The following is a 6282-nucleotide window of genomic DNA, read 5'->3' as shown; positions in this document are numbered from 1 at the left end:
TTTTCGTTCAAGCTATCTAAAATGTAAAAAGGCACGTTTTTCTCTTAATTACTTTTTTTTAAAATTGTATTAAATTATTACACTGTATTATGTAATTTTAATTTGTAAGATTTATTAATTAAATGCTCTTTTTAAGAAGACTTAATCTTACCTAAAGATGACTTTTGAAATAAAAGAGTTTTTAAGAGAACTTAATTTCATCCAAAGATGATTTTATAAATAAAAGAGTTTTTAGAACTTAACCTTATCTAAAGATGATTTTAGAAATAAAAAAAAATTAGGAATTTGATTTCATCTTAAGATGATTTAGAAATAAAAGACGTTTTAAGAAACTTTAATTTCATTTTAAGACGATTTTAGAAATAAAATCTTTTATAATTTTGTGAACACTTTATTTCAAACCCTTTTGTAATACAAGAATAAATCATAACTTTGCATACTTGTTTTAATAATTAATGATATGGCCTCATTTCCAAACATGAGGTTAGGACTTATTATATAGTTGTATAAGGTTGTAACAATTATCCATCTCCATGAAAATACGCTTATATCCCATTATAATTCCCTGATGGATTAATTAACAATCGAATATAATTAAATAATTTATTGTTCCCTTTTATTTGGAAGTAAGGCCTTGACAGGTGTCATATTTTATTTGGCCAATTCCATTTAGTCTAAACACATAAACCTTAAAACATTACAAAAATTACCTTCCAGTGATTTTCAACCTAAAGTGAGATTGTATAGTGAACCCTTATCGATTCACTCCAAAAAATACCTTGACCCACTAAAAAAAGTCGTCAATTGGGACGCATTTGTTGAATTGTCTTGTTCAAAGGACATTTTTTTGGTAATCACTAATCGGAGTGATTTTCCTCAACCAAGGTGGTTCATTTTACTTTTATGAGTGAATCCGTCAAAGATCACTAAAATCCCACTTACAAAAAAGACGCTTATGTCAACTACCCAAATTAAAAACCCCATGAAATTGGCTATTTAAAACATGGCATCTGCCCGAACTACGAAGGTTTTGATCCGTGAGTGGATTCAAATCCCACTATGATTGGTGCGTAGTGCAACTTTGATGCTCAAACCTACCTTATACTAATTATTATATCATTTTATGTGACTAACATGCCTTAAAACTTGACTTTAAACAACGCAATAGTAAGAGCTCGTTCTTTAAAACGGAAGGGAAGACGAGTTCCAGACGTTCGATTCTCTTAACCTAAATCCCTAACCCAAGACCGTGCCTTAAATTTTTATTATTATTTTTTTATTTTTTATTTTTTATTTTTTAATTTTTTAATTTTTTTTTAATGGAGTTAGCAGTTGATTTTTAGTTTAATATCTTAAAATTGACTGTTTTTAAAATTCGTCCTTATTCGGGTAAAAATAAGGTGGCGACTCTAAGTTTAATTAAAAGTCTTATCAAACATCTAAGTGGAACCTCTATAGACTAATTTGTCCACTAAAAACCAGGTACTACACATATATCATCCTCTATTTTAATATAAACATTGATTGCAATATCACAATAAAATATATAAATTCACAGGTATAACGAATTGGAATATCTCACAATAATACTTGTATACATTTAGTTATATATGATAGCATATACATTATTTACTATTAATTTAATAAGATCACTATTCAGTATATTTATAATTACAGCTTAAATGCCTTATTTTGTTAATAACTAAAATCTGCAATATCATTCTATATGATATAAAATATTTGTATTGTTTAAAATATGATGTAAAATATAAGATAGCCTTTTTTATATAATTTGGTATCAATTTATTTACCTGAATTGACACCTCTAATACTTCATTTCTATAAATAAAAGTTAAAATATGCAATTAGTAATTATTTTGGAATTAAATTTAATAAAAAAAATTTTACCTTTTGTTTCTTTATTTATTTATGGTTTATTTACATTTCTTTATGCTCTCTATCACCTTTTTCAACAGTTTTTCATCAATTTTTAAAAATAATCATCGGTAAATATTATAGGCTAAATTTCTCCTTTTTCTTTGTAGGAAGTGATATGACAGATGGTAATGATCGTAGTTTAGCTGAAATAATATTTTTATTTGTTTCAATTCTCATGTAATTATTAGATTTAAATCTCTTTGAAATGTCGACATGTCGTGTGACTCGACTTTTTATTAATTTATGAATCAATCTTTGTATTTGAATTAAAAAAAAAAAAAAAAAAGCTTTGATCTAGTAGTAATCTAATTTAGTTTTCTTTGCATTTCAATAATTTTACCCACCTTTTTTAACGAATCTTCATATATATTAAGTAGATACTATGATTCAATATATATGAAATTAATTTGCCATCTATTATTCTATAATTTAAGTATAAAAATATTATGCAACAAAATTAAAAATATTCTTTAATGTAGGCAATAATTTAAGATAAAAAAATAATATGCAATTTTGTCACATAAGATAAAATATATTCGTATGTTTTATTGTAGGAAATAATTTATGATAGTAATATAATAATATGCAATTTTGTCATATTAGATAAAAAATATTCTTAAGATTTTTTGTAGACAATTATTTAAGATAAAAAATATAATGAACTTTTGTCATATAAGAAAAAAAAAATATTTTTAAGGTTTTTGATAGGCATTTTTTTTAACAATATATATAGAGTATATATTTTGACAATTACTTTATATACTACGTAGAACTAGTTTAATCTCGTGCGTTGTCCGGATTAAGTAGCTATTATTTGTTTAAATAGTTGTCAATTTTATATTTGAAAAAAGTGTAATCATAATCATTAATTAATTTTGAAAGAAGTATTGTATATTTGTATTTATTTAGTTTTGGAATATAGAAGGGAAAAAAAGGAGAAAACAAAAGGATGATGTCGAAAATAGTTTAGGCGGAAATTTTTTTAATAAGAAATTGACATGTGTCCCTTAATGATGTCAGCATGTTTTGTTTTAATAATAGTCAACTAGGTTAGAACCTGTGCGATGAACGATTTATATAAAATCTATTTTTATAATTTGTACTTAAAAAAATGGATAATTATAAATAAGAATTATTCACCTTGTACAAAAATATTTGTAATTTTAAAATTTTAGATTTTCATCAAAATTATGATATAATACATGTTCAACGTCGCCTAATACATATTTCAATGTAGGAGTCCATTTATTAGTGTGCTATTTACAATTGTTTCATTTTTTTAGGATAAATTGATAGATTGTAGTTGTATTGTAGAAGCTTCTAATATGTTAAATATGGTAGCTCTGTAAAATAAAAAAAAATAAAAAAAAAACATCATCCTTGCATTTATGCGGGAAATTTTTTATTATGAGAGTGACATATGGACAGTGATGACATCAACAATGTTTTGTTTTAGTAATAGTTAATAGATTGAATAGATTGGGAAAAAGGGCGGGAAATTTGTTAATAGTGGAGTGACATGTGGAGCTTTTGCATATAGCGTCCTCTGTTTTAATATATACTATATTATTAGTACCCGTGTGTTGCACGATAGTGATAAATAATTAATCCATATTTTTTTTTATATCTTTTGTTGTTGGTAACTTTTCAGGTTTTTTTAAAAAACAATTTTATTAAATGTTCGCTATATGAAGATATATCAAAAGGATATTTTGTAATACCCGTAATTTTTTATTTTAAGTTTTGGGGACGAAACTTGTTTTAAGGAGAGTAGATTGTAATATCCGAATATTTTATGATTTTATCAGATATATTTTATGACTAAAATAAGATATTTTAAATTATTTTATAAATTCGATCTTGTACTCTATTTTTGTTATCCTATAAAAATTATTTTAAACCCAATTTTATATCTAGTAGGACTCTTGTTTACCAAACTATAAATACTTGTTAACCTAGCTTAATTATTAATCTTTCTTATGTATAATAGCCGTGATTTCCATCTTTATTCCTAGCAAGCAAAGAAGGTCTTGTCTTTTAGCCAAGATTAATTTCCCATCACTATACACCATCGCATCATCACCAAACCCAATTTCCTAATGTAATTCTTTGATGATCAATCTCATAATTATATATATTATCATTACTTTAGAAACCCATTATGGTTTCTCATGTTTTGCGTGGATCGAAGATGGAGTTGCTCTGATTTTGCTTAGAGTAATAATATTTGGGTGTTAATTCTTGAAAGGTAATCACACTCGTCGTTTTAGAGTTGCTTGCTTACTCTTATTATTATATGTAATCACACTATCAATCTTTCGGAATTGTTTGATTATAATTTGATTGTATTCTTTATTTTATGTAATCACACAATTTTAATTCTTGGAGTTGTTTGATTATAGATTGTTAGTATTGATTGTATTTCGTATTATTGTGTGTAAGATTTTATAATTTGTTATTTATAGGATCGATTTACATATATGTGATTAGTGTGTTGTATTATATGATATAATTGTTGTATTGATTGATCGTGTTATTATTATATTTAGGGTTTTTCATGTTGTTGCTATAGGGAGTATTGTTATATTGAGGTTTTAGGGTTATTAATGCAGAGTTTATTTTTAAGTTGTGAGTTAATTATATTTGGGAATTAATATGTTTGCCCTATAAGTGTTGAGATATTTTATGAATCAAGTACGTCATGTTACATAATTTGGGAACCTGTGCCATTATTGAGATACTATTTATTTGCCAGTGAATGGTTATTTGATCAGACTATGAGATCAAAGGTTGAGAATTATTATTTTGTTCTTGGTTTGAGGCTCGATGTTAATTACCTTAGTCCTTGGCATGTTGGTAAGGAGATAATGATAATGAGTTAAGAATGAGGTACAATCTTTATTTATATTTTTCTATGGTCCCCTACAGTGGGATTTGACCCATATTGGTCATGGTTAGAGGTGTTTTCTGGTTATTGAAAGTATTCAAGTTTTTATACTTGTTGGTTTATTTATTCGAATTACCCATGTCCAAGGCTAGGTATTGAACAAAGAGCATGACACACTTATTGGTTAGATGAGTTTATTGAGTAAAGGATTGTATTATTATTTGAGGTTGAGTTTGACAAAGGTTATTTTCAGAGTACGGAGTTATTTTACCCTTGAGGTGTATATGTGTAATGTAGTTTCGAACTACATTGTTTTAAGTGAGTCAATTATATTAATTATTCTATTGTTCTTTGTATTTTGATCAGTGGTGATTACTCAGCTTTTTGCTGACGTGAGTGTTGTTTTGTTATGCTACTTGTGTTTGCGGCCATGTCTTTCTCTTATGGTGGCCCTGCGACGATCTATTTTGGAATTTGTCCTTAATGGTGAGCAGTCAAGTTTATCTAAACAGGTTGATTGAGTGATCGTAGCTAAAGGAGCTCAATTGTTTCGATTAGTATTTTATAACAAGTTTGTAAAGTTGTATAAATAGCTCACCTATTTTATTGGGTTGTAATTATTGAGATTTTGTAAGCCTTAGCACTTGACAAGTTGTTGAGTGTGCCGGTAATACCTCCGATTTAGGTGTATGCTTCCGCAGTTTTTATTCAAAGGTTGTTTATTTTTCCTTTATTTATTATTTATTATTAGCTAGTAAAAATTGGGGGTGTTACATATTTAGAATAAAAAATAAAACATATATTTAATGTTGCATTATATACTGAGCTTATATGTTTAGAGTGGAAGTTAGAGAAATAATATCTATATCTATTAAATACCGTTGAATTGAGAATATCTAAAAGTAGTACATAGTATACAACAATATTGATGCAAAATTCAAGTTTCGAATTTTTAGTTTCACCAACTTAGTCCTAATATATATATATATATATATATATATATATATATATATATATATATATATATATATATATATATATATATATATACACGTATATGTATATGTAAATATACATGTATATATATGTATATATATATATATATTCATATATATATGTATATATATATATATATATATATGCATATATACATATGCATATATACATATATATATTAGATTAGAACCCGTGCGATGCACGATTTATATAAAACTTATTTTTGTAATTTGTAAATTACTAACAAAATTAAGTTATAACATAAAAATATTTGTAAAAATTTTAGATTTTCATCAAAATTATGATTTTGACCAACGTCGCCTAATACATATTTCAATGTAGGAGGGATAGGAGGTCAATTATTAGGGGTCGTTTGGTTGGATCATTTCGAATGGATTGAAATAGAGTTAGAATCCATTCCATCCTTGATGAACCAAATGTGCTATATAAAATTATTTCAA

Source organism: Chenopodium quinoa, unplaced genomic scaffold (assembly GCF_001683475.1).
Source record: "Chenopodium quinoa cultivar QQ74 unplaced genomic scaffold, ASM168347v1, whole genome shotgun sequence".
NCBI lineage: Eukaryota > Viridiplantae > Streptophyta > Magnoliopsida > Caryophyllales > Amaranthaceae > Chenopodium > Chenopodium quinoa.
This window is presented reverse-complemented; position numbering follows the sequence as displayed.